Genomic DNA, 14556 nt, shown 5'->3' with positions numbered 1-14556 from the left:
GTTCGCAGTTAACCTTGGTAACTCATTCTCACACTGTTGAACGTCCTCTTCCCCCTTTACAGGACCATTGACAATCCATCCAATGGACGTTTTCACTGCGTATGGACCATCTCCTTGGCTATTGATGACCTTCCATGGTTCTATTGCTTTGTGAGCATTAGAACCAACTAACAGGCCAATTTCTGCCTTGATACTTGGAAGGTTCACCTCATCCAAATATGTCCACTTCCGGAGGTCTTTCTGATCAGGAATGTTCGCCTTTTTGACAGGAATTTCATGTTGAGTGAACACTGAAGGTAGATCAATGTATTTTTCCTCTTCAAATCCACTGACTTCCAGTTCTGACAGGATGTGACTACGGACAAGCTTCTCCTGTCCCATAGTTCGGAGCAAAATGTCCGTCTTTCTGCCTCTTAAGTTCAGTGTTCTCATGATCTTCTCTGTGCAAAACGTCGCCGAACTGCCAGGATCTATGAAGGCGTATGTCTCAATTATCTGTGTGCCTTTCTTGGACTTGAGCTTTACTGGAACAATGGCCAAAATTTCTTCGTTGCTCCCGGCCCCAGTATATCCACACATCTCCTGGCTTACAGCACTAGTGGTCTGAGGTTCAGAAGTGGCGTTTCTTTCATTTTTCGGTGATGTCTTTTCTTCACGTTGTACATGTAGGATGCTTGGATGTTTCCGTGAACATAACTGACATGTCAGTCTTCTTGAACAATCTTTACTCAAATGACCTTGAACCAGGCATCCAAAACACAAACCTTTGAATTTCAAATATTCAATCTTGTCCTTGTGTGCTAGCTTCTGGAACTTTTCACAGTTCCCAAGTCCGTGATTTTTGTCACAGTACAAACAGTTATTCTGAGCTAGTTTGCCGTTATCAGTCTTTGTGACTTGGTTTGACTGTGAAAATTCCTGCTTTTCTGTGTCAACACTTGTAGCAAAACTGCTACTTCTTGGTGTACTTTCCTTTGCTCTCTTCACAAAACTGCTCTTTTCTTTTTGTTTTGTAGATAGACTGACTTCCTGTAGATCACCAAACAATGGATCTGAGACGATCTTTGTTTGTCTGTCAATGTAATCTACCAGATCTGTGAACCTTGCTCTTCTTCCTTTATTCTCCTGCATTTCAAATGCCACATTACGCCATCGCTCCCTCATCTTGTATGGCAATTTGGACAGAATGACTCTCATGTTTGTTGGGTTGTCCATTTCTTCCATGTAGTCAACATCTTGCATCGTGTTTCGGCAACCAATCAGGAAGAGAGAATAAGCGTTTAAGCTCTTAACCTCATCTGTCTTTATTTGTGGCCATTTTAAAGCCTTGTCGATGTAAGCCATGGCTATTTTTAAATTATCGCCATATTGCTTATGAAGCAGTTGTCTGGCTTCTCTGTAACCTTTCTCTGGGTTCATGTGTTCACAGCTTCTCACCAGATCTTGTGGCTCTCCACGTGTATATTGCTCCAGAAAGAAGAGTTTATCTTTCTCATTTTGTGTCTTATTGTCAATAGCATTGTCAAATGCTCTGAGAAAAGATTTATACTTGAGTGGATCACCTGAGAACACAGGAATATCTCTCTTGGGCAGCAGTGATAGGCTTTGCTGCTTGACCAACATTTCAGTGATTAGGTTTTGATGATGCATCACCTCATAAATCCTGTCACCTGTAGATGTGGGCTCCTGAGGACGTATAGGTGTGGCTCCATCTGAGTGATCCGGATGACACAAATATGCATGAGATGAATGTTTTGTGATACTAGCAGACACATCATACATCGGATGATCTTCCTTCTCTTCAGCATCTGCTGTCATCTGAGCCTGGACTTCAAGTACAGGTTGGGATCTTGGAAGACTTGCCAAAGGTTGTTCCAGCCTGTATTTCACATATTCATTCATTGCATCTTGGGGATCCTCGTGGTTCTGGAAAACTTTGAGCTTAGCAGTAGAGGCTGCTATTGCAGTTTCAATCTCTAGCTCCTCCAACTCAGCCTTCAACTTTGCTTCCTGCAGTTGAATTGCCTTCTTCTTTTTTAGCGATTCAGCTCGTGCTAGAAGAGCTGCTCTTTTAGCCTCCTCTTTCATGCGAGCCACTGAACTCGTGTTTGACACAACTGAAGAACTTTCAGTCCTGGAACTCAATCTGCTCCTACTTCTTTGACGACGAAGATCCGCTATTACAGAAATACTGTCATATGGAGCAACCTCCTCTTCATTGTGAACACTTCTTTTACGTTCTTGAATCCAACCTTCAGTCTCATGCAAAAACTGCTTAATAGTAGCTGCCTTTGGCTCGTACCAGTCACGCTGATCTGTGTCAGCTTCATCTGCAGGTAACATCTGTACAATATTGTTGTTTAGCAGTATGAACTCTTCATGCAGCTTGTAAAAACTTTGAAGTGTTTCTGACTCCATTTTATCAACATGCTCTTCATTATTCTTCATGTTGTCCATTTCCTTCATTTTAGCCGTAATATGAGCCATTTTTGCCCTTCTTTGTCCGATAAGCCTTTGGAGTTTCTCCTCGAGTGCCTTTTGTGTGTACTTTGGCTCCCTCTTGTGGTCACTCGCCTGCATTGCGTCCGATGCGGCAACAAACGATCGTTTCTCCTCCATGTTTTAATTTCAGCAATATCCAACAGGCTTTTTCAACAAACGATCAAAAAGGGCTTTTATAGTCCATGAACGTAACAGTATTCTTCTACTTTAATGTCTTCTTAACTTGCAAAACGACTCATTAAGTGTGAATAGGCGCTCCATCCGTTAGCATAGTTAGCTTCGCCATTAGCATGTTAGCAGGTCAGCTACTCACGGTGATACTATGGCTCTCATCCTCTCGTCTTCCAAAAGCTTCCTCTCATTCGTCTCCTTCTTTCTTGAATGTCCTTTTATCCTCCTGGAGAAAGTTTTTGACTAATGCTATGGCAACAGATCCAATATCTGTGTCATTCCATAGACACTTGTAGTAAAGGACGCGTGCGAACCGTGAATTTAACAAAAGGGTCTTTATCTATAAAAAATATACATACAAAAATTACGATAAATCAGTTTTACAATTCCCTTTTCTTTCTTTCCAAAAAATATACAGTATATACTATGTACACGATCTACACGGTCAAAAACTGTTTTTCTCCGTGTCTACGTAATCCAACTGTCAAAACGTTCCCTTAAAGGCTTGTTCTAATGCAATACAACCTGACAGGAAGTAAACCTTTCAAAATAAAACAAAATTTCACAATAAAAATGCCTAAACAAATGTCAATCGTCTTAACTCAATTTTACAAAATAAAAACAAACCACAATACAATTAACTTAAACATTCCCTACTTATGGCTCTAACACCTTGGTTTTTGACCACAATCCGTTTCAGAAGGCGGTTCGAGAAGCGAATCGGTCGAATTCCGAATCTATTTTTCCCATTACAAATAATGGAAACATTTTTAATCCGTTTCAAGACAAAAAACCCGCGTCTTTTTTAAGCATTTTTTCATTTGCGCATATTTGTCTGATCGCTCAAATGCAGCGCACCGCCAAACGCGCAACCGTAGCGCGTCGCCCACCGCGCAACTGCACCGCGACGATCGCATTATTGTGACAGAGCCGTCGCTGAAATTTAGAAAATATTTTTAAAGTCCTGATGTACGTAGTTTCCAAAATTGAAGTGGAGCTAAGTGCGCAGGGAGCTTAATTTTGTCCGATCGCGCAGCTGCAGCGCACCACCGAACGCGCAACAGTAGCGCATCGCCGACCGCGCAACTGCACCGCGCTGGTCGCATTATTGTGACAGAGCCGTGGCTAGAATTTAGAAAATATTTTTAAAGTCCTGATGTACTTTCCAAAATTTAAGTGGACCTCAGTGCGCAGAGAGCTTAATTTGGTCCGATCGCGCAACCATAGCGCGCCGGGTGCTCACTGTCGCATTGCTTTAAGAGCGTCTTTGTGTTTTAGGATGGCTTTACTGCTCTCACTTGCTTTCTTTGGAGGCATGATTAGGGGTTAATACAATCCTAAAAGTAACGAAAATACAATAACAACGGAGTCAGTCGGCATCCGGGCGGCGCGGTCGGGTTTTCTCGGTTCCTCCCGGCTCATCTCGCGAGGTTCGACCTCCGAATTTTGTTGGACAACCGAAGCCAAAAAATCTCGAAGTTTTTTGTTCGAATTCCGATTTGTTCAAGAACCAGGACATTCGAAAACTGAGGTTCGACTGTAAAATAAATAGATGCAGCTTACTGACAAGTGCCGCTATTTGAGCTAATTTTGGAATAGTCCTGCGGGCGACTCATGCGGTCCTCACGGGCGACCTGGTGCCCGCGGGCACCGTGTTGGTGACCCCTGCCCTACAGCAAAGCGCAATGTGCTGTTTTGGGTTCTTTTACAAATAAAGACTGCTGCTTTGAGTTCGCATGGAGCCAGCCTCTTTATTCACTGTAAATAGTCTGCTCTCTAGCGGTTAAAGACGTGAACTACAATGCTATGGATGACACCACACAATATAGGTTTGAAACTCGGGTTATAGTTTAAAGGTCAGAGTTAAAACTCGGCTTGCAGTTTCCGAATGCCATACGTGATAAAAATTGTGTTGTAAAATTTTGCTTTAACAATTGAAGTGGAAGAAGAAGAAATAAGCTTACAGCACCTGGTATTCCCAGGCAGTCTCCCATCCAAGTACTAACCAGGCCCGACCGTGCTTAGTTTCCGAGATCGGACGAGATCGGGTGTTCTCAGGGTAGTATGGCCGTAAGCCATTGTAGGTGTCGAAATGTTGCAATTTATAGACACAATCGCACCTGAAAACCAAGCCGGCGTATCATGGATACATGGCTTTAATGAAAAGTTACTGACAGCTTTTTATGTGGTAGCACGAATTTGCCATTGCGACCTGCATTTTGCTGTATCAAAGTAAATGTCATGAAAAGTGGAAAAACCCTACAGGGAAGCGCAATGTGCTGTTTTGGGTTCTTTTACAAATAAAGACCGCTGCTTTGAGTTCGCATGGAGCCAGCCTCTTTATTCACTATACATAGTCTGCTCTCTAGCGGTTAAAGACGTGAACTACAATGCTATGGATGACACCACACAATATAGGTTTGAAACTCGGGTTATAGTTTAAAGGTCAGAGTTAAAACTCGGCTTGCAGTTTCCGAATGCCATACGTGGTAAAAATTGTGTTGTAAAATTTTGCTTTAACAATTGAAGTGGAAGAAGAAGAAATAAGCTTACAGCACCTGGTATTCCCAGGCGGTCTCCCATCCAAGTACTAACCAGGCCCGACCGTGCTTAGCTTCCGAGATCGGACGAGATCGAGCGTTCTCAGGGTAGTATGGCCGTAAGCCATTGTAGGTCTCGAAATGTTGCAATTTATAGACACAATCGCACCTGAAAACCAAGCCGGCGTATCATGGATACATGGCTTTAATGAAAAGTTACTGACAGCTTTTTATGTGGTAGCACGAATTTGCCATTGCGACCTGCATTTTGCTGTATCAAAGTAAATGTCATGAAAAGTGGAAAAACCCTACAGCAAAGCGCAATGTGCTGTTTTGGGTTCTTTTACAAATAAAGACTGCTGCTTCGAGTTCGCATGGAGCCAGCCTCTTTATTCACTGTACATAGTCTGCTCTCTAGCTGTTAAAGACGTGAACTACAATGCTATGGATGACACCACACAATATAGGTTTGAAACTCGGGTTATAGTTTAAAGGTCAGAGTTAAAACTCGGCTTGCAGTTTCCGAATGCCATACCTGGTAAAAATTGTGTTGTAAAATTTTGCTTTAACAATTGAAGTGGAAGAAGAAGAAAAAAGCTTACAGCACCTGGTATTCCCAGGCTGTCTCCCATCCAAGTACTAACCAGGCCCGATCCTGCTTAGCTTCCAAGGTCGGTCGTTCTCAGGGTAGTATGGCCGTAAGCCAATGTGGGTCTCGAAAAGTTGCAATTTATAGACACAATCGCACCTGTAAACCAAGCCGGCGTATCATGGATACATGGCTTTAATGAAAAGTTACTGACAGCTTTTTATGTGGTAGCACAAATTTTCCATTGCGACCTGCATTTTGCTGTATCAAAGTAAATGTCATGAAAAGTGGAAAAACCCTACAGCAAAGCGCAATGTGCTGTTTTGGGTTCTTTTACAAATAAAGACTGCTGCTTTGAGTTCGCATGGAGCCAGCCTCTTTATTCACTGTACATAGTCTGCTCTCTAGCGGTTAAAGACGTGAACTACAATGCTATGGATGACACCACACAATATAGGTTTGAAACTCGGGTTATAGTTTAAAGGTCAGAGTTAAAACTCGGCTTGCAGTTTCCGAATGCCATACGTGGTAAAAATTGTGTTGTAAAATTTTGTTTTAACGATTGAAGTGGAAGAAGAAGAACTAAGCTTACAGCACCTGGTATTCCCAGGCGGTCTCCCATCCAAGTACTAACCAGGCCCGACCGTGCTTAGCTTCAGAGATCGTACGAGATCGGGCGTTCTCAGGGTAGTATGGCCGTAAGCCATTGTAGGTCTCGAAATGTTGCAATTTATAGACACAATCGCACCTGAAAACCAAGCCGGCGTATCATGGATACATGGCTTTAATGAAAAGTTACTGACAGCTTTTTATGTGGTAGCACGAATTTGCCATTGCGACCTGCATTTTGCTGTATCAAAGTAAATGTCATGAAAAGTGGAAAAACCCTACAGCAAAGCGCAATGTGCTGTTTTGGGTTCTTTTACAAATAAAGACTGCTGCTTTGAGTTCGCATGGAGCCAGCCTCTTTATTCACTGTACATAGTCTGCTCTCTAGCGGTTAAAGACGTGAACTACAATGCTATGGATGACACCACACAATATAGGTTTGTAACTCGGGTTATAGTTTAAAGGTCAGAGTTAAAACTCGGCTTGCAGTTTCCGAATGCCATACGTGGTAAAAATTGTGTTGTAAAATTTTGCTTTAACAATTGAAGTGGAAGAAGAAGAAATAAGCTTACAGCACCTGGTATTCCCAGGCGGTCTCCCATCCAAGTACTAACCAGGCCCGACCGTGCTTAGCTTCCGAGATTGGACGTTCTCAGGGTAGTATGGCCGTAAGCCATTGTAGGTCTCGAAATGTTGCAATTTATAGACACAATCGCACCTGAAAACCAAGCCGGCGTATCATGGATACATGGCTTTAATGAAAAGTTACTGACAGCTTTTTATGTGGTAGCACGAATTTGCCATTGCGACCTGCATTTTGCTGTATCAAAGTAAATGTCATGAAAAGTGGAAAAACCCTACAGCAAAGCGCAATGTGCTGTTTTGGGTTCTTTTACAAATAAAGACTGCTGCTTTGAGTTCGCATGGAGCCAGCCTCTTTATTCACTGTACATAGTCTGCTCTCTAGCGGTTAAAGACGTGAACTACAATGCTATGGATGACACCACACAATATATAGGTTTGAAACTCGGGTTATAGTTTAAAGGTCAGAGTTAAAACTCGGCTTACAGTTTCCGAATGCCATACGTGGTAAAAATTGTGTTGTAAAATTTTGCTTTAACAATTGAAGTGGAAGAAGAAGAAAAAAGCTTACAGCACCTGGTATTCCCAGGCGGTCTCCCATCCAAGTACTAACCAGGCCCGACCCTGCTTAGCGTCCGAGATCGGATGAGATCAGGCGTTCTCTGGGTAGTATGGCCGTAAGCCATTGTGGATCTCGAAATGTTGCAATTTATAGAGACAATCGCACCTGTAAACCAAGCCGCCGTATCATGGAAACATGGCTTGAATGAAAAGTTACTGACAGCTTTTTATGTGGTAGCACAAATTTGCCATTGCGACCTGCATTTTGCTGTATCAAAGTAAATGTCATGAAAAGTGGAAAAACCCTACAGGGAAGCGCAATGTGCTGTTTTGGGTTCTTTTACAAATAAAGACTGCTGCTTTGAGTTCGCATGGAGCCAGCCTCTTTATTCACTGTACATAGTCTGCTCTCTAGCGGTTAAAGACGTGAACTACAATGCTATGGATGACACCACACAATATAGGTTTGAAACTCGGGTTATAGTTTAATGGTCAGAGTTAAAACTCGGCTTGCAGTTTCCGAATGCCATACGTGGTAAAAATTGTGTTGTAAAATTTTGCTTTAACAATTGAAGTGGAAGAAGAAGAAATAAGCTTACAGCACCTGGTATTCCCAGGCGGTCTCCCATCCAAGTACTAACCAGGCCTGACCAGGCCTGACCGTGCTTAGCTTCTGAGATCGGACGAGATCGGGCGTTCTCAGGGTAGTATGGCCGTAAGCCATTGTAGGTCTCGAAATGTTCTAATTTATAGACACAATCGCACCTGAAAACCAAGCCGGCGTATCATGGAAACATGTCTTTAATGAAAAGTTACTGACAGCTTTTTATGTGGTAGCACAAATTTGCCATTGCGACCTGCATTTTGCTGTATCAAAGTAAATGTCATGAAAAGTGGAAAAACCCCACAGGGAAGCGCAATGTGCTGTTTTGGGTTCTTTTACAAATAAAGACTGCTGCTTTGAGTTTGCATGGAGCCAGCCTCTTTATTCACTGTACATAGTCTGCTCTCTAGCGGTTAAAGACGTGAACTACAATGCTATGGATGACACCACACAATATAGGTTTGAAACTCGGGTTATAGTTTAAAGGTCAGAGTTAAAACTCGGCTTGCAGTTTCCGAATGCCATACGTGGTAAAAATTGTGTTGTAAAATTTTGCTTTAACAATTGAAGTGGAAGAAGAAGAAATAAGCTTACAGGACCTGGTATTCCCAGGCGGTCTCCCATCCAAGTACTAACCAGGCCCGACCGTGCTTAGCTTCCGAGATCGAAGGAGATCGGGCGTTCTCAGGGTAGTATGGCCGTATGCCATTGTAGTTCTCGAAATGTTGCAATTTATAGACACAATCGCACCTGAAAACCAAGCCGGCGTATCATGCATACATGGCTTTAATGAAAAGTTACTGACAGCTTTTTATGTGGTAGCACGAATTTGCCATTGCGACCTGCATTTTGCTGTATCAAAGTAAAAATGTCATGAAAAGTGGAAAAACCCTACAGCAAAGCGCAATGATCTGTTTTGGGTTCTTTTACAAATAAAGACTGCTGCTTTGAGTTCGCATGGAGCCAGCCTCTTTATTCACCGTACATAGTCTCCTCTCTAGCGGTTAAAGACGTGAACTACAATGCTATGGATGACACCACACAATATAGGTTTGAAACTCGGGTTATAGTTTAAAGGTCAGAGTTAAAACTCGGCTTACAGTTTCCGAATGCCATACGTGGTAAAAATTATGTTGTAAAATTTTGCTTTAACAATTGAAGTGGAAGAAGAAGAGAAAAGCTTACAGCACCTGGTATTCCCAGGCGGTCTCCCATCCAAGTACTAACCAGGCCCGGCCCTGCTTAGCTTCCGAGATCAGGCGTTCTCAGGGTAGTATGGCCGTAAGCCATCGTGGGTCTTGAAATGTTGCAGTTTATAGAGACAATCGCACCTGTAAACCAAGCCGCCGTATCATGGAAACATGGCTTGAATGAAAAGTTACTGACAGCTTTTTATGTGGTAGCACGAATTTGCCATTGCGACCTGCATTTTGCTGTATCAAAGTAAATGTCATGAAAAGTGGAAAAACCCTACAGCAAAGCGCAATGTGCTGTTTTGGGTTCTTTTACAAATAAAGACTGCTGCTTTGAGTTCGCATGGAGCCAGCCTCTTTATTCACTGTACATAGTCTGCTCTCTAGCGGTTAAAGATGTGAACTACAATGCTATGGATGACACCACACAATATAGGTTTGAAACTCGGGTTATAGTTTAAAGGTCAGAGTTAAAACTCGGCTTACAGTTTCCGAATGCCATACGTGGTAAAAATTGTGTTGTAAAACTTTGATTTAACAATTGAAGGGGAAGAAGAAGAAATAAGCTTAAAACACCTGGTATTCCCAGGCGGTCTCCCATCCAAGTACTAACCAGGCCCGACCGTGCTTAGCTTCAGAGATCGGGCATTCTCAGGGTTGTATGGCCATAAGCCATTGTAGATCTTGAAATGTTGCAATTTATAGACACAATCGCACCTGTAAACCAAGCCGGCGTATCATGGATACATGGCTTTAATGAAAAGTTACTGACAGCTTTTTATTTGGTAGCATGAATTTGCCATTGCGACCTGCATTTTGCTGTATCAAAGTAAATGTCATGAAAAGTGGAAAAACCCTACAGCAAAGCGCAATGTGCTGTTTTGGGTTCTTTTACAAATAAAGACTGCTGCTTTGAGTTCGCATGGAGCCAGCCTCTTTATTCACTGTACATAGTCTGCTCTCTAGCGGTTAAAGACGTGAACTACAATGCTATGGATGACACCACACAATATAGGTTTGAAACTCGGGTTATAGTTTAAAGGTCAGAGTTAAAACTCGGCTTGCAGTTTCCGAATGCCATACGTGGTAAAAATTGTGTTGTAAAATTTTGCTTTAACAATTGAAGTGGAAGAAGAAGAAAAAAGCTTACAGCACCTCGTATTCCCAGGCGGTCTCCCATCCAAGTACTAACCAGGCCCGACCGTGCTTAGCTTCCGAGATCGGGCGTTCTCAGGGTAGTATGGCCGTAAGCCATTGTAGGTCTCGAAATGTTGCAATTTATAGACACAATCGCACCTGAAAACCAAGCCGGCGTATCATGGATACATGGCTTTAATGAAAAGTTACTGACAGCTTTTTATGTGGTAGCACAAATTTGCCATTGCGACCTGCATTTTGCTGTATCAAAGTAAATGTCATGAAAAGTGGAAAAACCCTACAGCAAAGCGCAATGTGCTGTTTTGGGTTCTTTTACAAATAAAGACTGCTGCTTTGAGTTCGCATGGAGCCAGCCTCTTTATTCACTGTACATAGTCTGCTCTCTAGCGGTTAAAGACGTGAACTACAATGCTATGGATGACACCACACAATATAGGTTTGTAACTCGGGTTGTAGTTTAAAGGTCAGAGTTAAAACTCGGCTTGCAGTTTCCGAATGCCATACGTGGTAAAAATTGTGTTGTAAACTTTTGCTTTAACAATTGAAGTGGAAGAAGAAGAAAAAAAGCTTACAGCACCTGGTATTCCCAGGCGGTCTCCCATCCAAGTACTAACCAGGCCTGACCGTGCTTAGCTGCCGAGATCGTACGAGATCGGGCGTTCTCAGGGTAGTATGGCCGTAAGCCATTGTAGGTCTCGAAATGTTGCAATTTATAGACACAATCGCACCTGAAAACCAAGCCGGCGTATCATGGATACATGGCTTTAATGAAAAGTTACTGACAGCTTTTTATGTGGTAGCACGAATTTGCCATTGCGACCTGCATTTTGCTGTATCAAAGTAAATGTCATGAAAAGTGGAAAAACCCTACAGCAAAGCGCAATGTCCTGTTTTGGGTTCTTTTACAAATAAAGACTGCTGCTTTGAGTTCGCATGGAGCCAGCCTCTTTATTCACTGTACATAGTCTGCTCTCTAGCGGTTAAAGACGTGAACTACAATGCTATGGATGACACCACACAATATAGGTTTGAAACTCGGGTTATAGTTTAAAGGTCAGAGTTAAAACTCGGCTTGCAGTTTCTGAATGCCATACGTGGTAAAAATTGTGTTGTAAAATTTTGCTTTAACAATTGAAGTGGAAGAAGAAGAAGAAAGAAGCTTACAGCACCTGGTATACCCAGGCGGTCTCCCATCCAAGTACTAACCAGGCCCGACCGTGCTTAGCTTCCGAGATCGGACGAGATCGGGCGTTCTCAGGGTAGTATGGCCGTAAGCCATTGTAGATCTTGAAATGTTGCAATTTATAGACACAATCGCACCTGAAAACCAAGCCGGCGTATCATGGATACATGGCTTTAATGAAAAGTTACTGACAGCTTTTTATGTGGTAGCACGAATTTGCCATTGCGACCTGCATTTTGCTGTATCAAAGTAAATGTCATGAAAAGTGGAAAAACCCTACAGGGAAGCGCAATGTGCTGTTTTGGGTTCTTTTACAAATAAAGACTGCTGCTTTGAGTTCGCATGGAGCCAGCCTCTTTATTCACTGTACATAGTCTGCTCTCTAGCGGTTAAAGACGTGAACTACAATGCTATGGATGACACCACACAATATAGGTTTGAAACTCGGCTTATAGTTTAAAGGTCAGAGTTAAAACTCGGCTTGCAGTTTCCGAATGCCATACGTGGTAAAAATTGTGTTGTAAAATTTTGCTTTAACAATTGAAGTGGAAGAAGAAGAGATAAGCTTACAACACCTGGTATTCCCAGGCTGTCTCCCATCCAAGTACTAACCAGGCCTGACCGTGCTTAGCTTCTGCGATCGGACGAGATCGGGCGTTCTCAGGGTAGTATGGCCGTAAGCCATTGTAGGTCTCGAAATGTTGCAATTTATAGACACAATCGCACCTGAAAACCAAGCCGGCGTATCATGGATACATGGCTTTAATGAAAAGTTACTGACAGCTTTTTATGTGGTAGCACGAATATGCCATTGCGACCTGCATTTTGCTGTATCAAAGTAAATGTCATGAAAAGTGGAAAAATCCTAGAGCAAAGCGCAATGTGCTGTTTTGGGTCCTTTTACAAATAAAGACTGCTGCTTTGAGTTCGCATGGAGCCAGCCTCTTTATTCACTGTACATAGTCTGCTCTCTAGCGGTTAAAGACGTGAACTACAATGCTATGGATGACACCACACAATATAGGTTTGAAACTCGGGTTATAGTTTAAAGGTCAGAGTTAAAACTCGGCTTGCAGTGTCTGAATGCCATACGTGGTAAAAATTGTGTTGTAAAATTTTGCTTTAACAATTGAAGTGGAAGAAGAAGAAATAAGCTTACAGCACCTGGTATTCCCAGGCGGTCTTCCATCCAAGTACTAACCAGGCCCGACCGTGCTTAGCTTCCGAGATCGGACGAGATCGGGCGTTCTCAGGGTAGTATGGCCGTAAGCCATTGTAGGTCTCGAAATGTTGCAATTTATAGACACAATCGCACCTGAAAACCAAGCCGGCGTATCATGGATACATGGCTTTAATGAAAAGTCACTGACAGCTTTTTATGTGGTAGCACGAATATGCCATTGCGACCTGCATTTTGCTGTATCAAAGTAAATGTCATGAAAAGTGGAAAAACCCTACAGCAAAGCGCAATGTGCTGTTTTGGGTTCTTTTACAAATAAAGACTGCTGCTTTGAGTTCGCATGGAGCCAGCTTCTTTATTCACTGTACATAGTCTGCTTTCTAGCGGTTAAAGACGTGAACTACAATGCTATGGATGACACCACACAATATAGGTTTGAAACTCGGGTTATAGTTTAAAGGTCAGAGTTAAAACTCGGCTTGCAGTTTCCGAATGCCATACGTGGTAAAAATTGTGTTGTAAAACTTTGATTTAACAATTGAAGTGGAAGAAGAAGAAATAAGCTTACAGCACCTGGTATTCCCAGGCGGTCTCCCATCCAAGTACTAACCAGGCCCGACCGTGCTTAGCTTCCGAGATCAGACGAGATCGGGCGTTCTCAGGGTAGTATGGCCATAAGCCATTGTAGGTCTTGAAATGTTGCAATTTATAGACACAATCGCACCTGTAAACCAAGCCGGCGTATCATGGATACATGGCTTTAATGAAAAGTTACTGACAGCTTTTTATTTGGTAGCATGAATTTGCCATTGCGACCTGCATTTTGCTGTATCAAAGTAAATGTCATGAAAAGTGGAAAAACCCTACAGCAAAGCGCAATGTGCTGTTTTGGGTTCTTTTACAAATAAAGACTGCTGCTTTGAGTTCGCATGGAGCCAGCCTCTTTATTCACTGTACATAGTCTGCTCTCTAGCGGTTAAAGACGTGAACTACAATGCTATGGATGACACCACACAATATAGGTTTGAAACTCGGGTTATAGTTTAAAGGTCAGAGTTAAAACTCGGCTTGCAGTTTCCGAATGCCATACGTGGTAAAAATTGTGTTGTAAAATTTTGCTTTAACAATTGAAGTGGAAGAAGAAGAAAAAAGCTTACAGCACCTGGTATTCCCAGGTGGTCTCCCATCCAAGTACTAACCAGGCCCGACCGTGCTTAGCTTCCGAGATCGGACGAGATCGGGTGTTCTCAGGGTAGTATGGCCGTAAGCCATTGTAGGTCTCGAAATGTTGCAATTTATAGACACAATCGCACCTGAAAACCAAGCCGGCGTATCATGGATACATGGCTTTAATGAAAAGTTACTGACAGCTTTTTATGTGGTAGCACGAATTTGCCATTGCGACCTGCATTTTGCTGTATCAAAGTAAATGTCATGAAAAGTGGATAAACCCTACAGCAAAGCGCAATGTGCTGTTTTGGGTTCTTTTACAAATAAAGACTGCTGCTTTGAGTTCGCATGGAGCCAGCCTCTTTATTCACTGTACATAGTCTGCTCTCTAGCGGTTAAAGACGTGATCTACAATGCTATGGATGACACCACACAATATAGGTTTGAAACTCGGGTTATATTTCAAAGGTCAGAGTTAAAACTCGGCTTGCAGTTTCCGAATGCCATACGTGGT

The 14556-nt window shown here is 42.5% G+C and overlaps 9 non-coding genes and 7 pseudogenes across 9 annotated transcripts; all 16 read right to left on the bottom strand.

Moving 5' to 3' along the window:
* Window positions 1-4630: 4630 nt before the first annotated feature.
* Window positions 4631-4749, bottom strand: LOC148383547 (5S ribosomal RNA). Its single transcript, XR_015853705.1, has one exon. It is a non-coding gene; the product is annotated as a 5S ribosomal RNA (ribosomal RNA).
* A 470-nt stretch (window positions 4750-5219) lies between these two features.
* Window positions 5220-5338, bottom strand: LOC148383546 (5S ribosomal RNA). The gene has a single exon (XR_015853639.1). It is a non-coding gene; the product is annotated as a 5S ribosomal RNA (ribosomal RNA).
* Window positions 5339-5808: 470 nt separating this feature from the next.
* LOC148383545 (5S ribosomal RNA) lies at window positions 5809-5917 on the bottom strand (annotated as a pseudogene).
* Window positions 5918-6387: 470 nt separating this feature from the next.
* LOC148383544 (5S ribosomal RNA) lies at window positions 6388-6506 on the bottom strand. The gene has a single exon (XR_015853744.1). It is a non-coding gene; the product is annotated as a 5S ribosomal RNA (ribosomal RNA).
* A 470-nt stretch (window positions 6507-6976) lies between these two features.
* Window positions 6977-7085, bottom strand: LOC148383543 (5S ribosomal RNA; annotated as a pseudogene).
* A 472-nt stretch (window positions 7086-7557) lies between these two features.
* Window positions 7558-7676, bottom strand: LOC148383542 (5S ribosomal RNA). The gene has a single exon (XR_015853653.1). It is a non-coding gene; the product is annotated as a 5S ribosomal RNA (ribosomal RNA).
* Window positions 7677-8146: 470 nt separating this feature from the next.
* On the bottom strand, window positions 8147-8275 carry LOC148383541 (5S ribosomal RNA; annotated as a pseudogene).
* A 470-nt stretch (window positions 8276-8745) lies between these two features.
* LOC148383540 (5S ribosomal RNA) lies at window positions 8746-8864 on the bottom strand (annotated as a pseudogene).
* A 472-nt stretch (window positions 8865-9336) lies between these two features.
* LOC148383539 (5S ribosomal RNA) lies at window positions 9337-9445 on the bottom strand (annotated as a pseudogene).
* A 1049-nt stretch (window positions 9446-10494) lies between these two features.
* On the bottom strand, window positions 10495-10603 carry LOC148383538 (5S ribosomal RNA; annotated as a pseudogene).
* A 471-nt stretch (window positions 10604-11074) lies between these two features.
* On the bottom strand, window positions 11075-11193 carry LOC148383537 (5S ribosomal RNA). Its single transcript, XR_015853618.1, has one exon. It is a non-coding gene; the product is annotated as a 5S ribosomal RNA (ribosomal RNA).
* A 473-nt stretch (window positions 11194-11666) lies between these two features.
* Window positions 11667-11785, bottom strand: LOC148383536 (5S ribosomal RNA). The gene has a single exon (XR_015853684.1). It is a non-coding gene; the product is annotated as a 5S ribosomal RNA (ribosomal RNA).
* Window positions 11786-12255: 470 nt separating this feature from the next.
* LOC148383535 (5S ribosomal RNA) lies at window positions 12256-12374 on the bottom strand (annotated as a pseudogene).
* A 470-nt stretch (window positions 12375-12844) lies between these two features.
* On the bottom strand, window positions 12845-12963 carry LOC148383534 (5S ribosomal RNA). The gene has a single exon (XR_015853629.1). It is a non-coding gene; the product is annotated as a 5S ribosomal RNA (ribosomal RNA).
* A 470-nt stretch (window positions 12964-13433) lies between these two features.
* Window positions 13434-13552, bottom strand: LOC148383533 (5S ribosomal RNA). Its single transcript, XR_015853625.1, has one exon. It is a non-coding gene; the product is annotated as a 5S ribosomal RNA (ribosomal RNA).
* A 470-nt stretch (window positions 13553-14022) lies between these two features.
* Window positions 14023-14141, bottom strand: LOC148383532 (5S ribosomal RNA). Its single transcript, XR_015853844.1, has one exon. It is a non-coding gene; the product is annotated as a 5S ribosomal RNA (ribosomal RNA).
* Window positions 14142-14556: the final 415 nt, after the last annotated feature.

The sequence above is a fragment of the Syngnathus floridae genome, chromosome 17 (genome assembly GCF_059516105.1).
Source record: "Syngnathus floridae isolate MCC-2025c chromosome 17, RoL_Sflo_1.0, whole genome shotgun sequence".
NCBI classification, from domain to species: domain Eukaryota; kingdom Metazoa; phylum Chordata; class Actinopteri; order Syngnathiformes; family Syngnathidae; genus Syngnathus; species Syngnathus floridae.
Note: the sequence above shows the minus strand (reverse complement) of the source record. Positions and strands in the feature narration are given on the sequence as shown.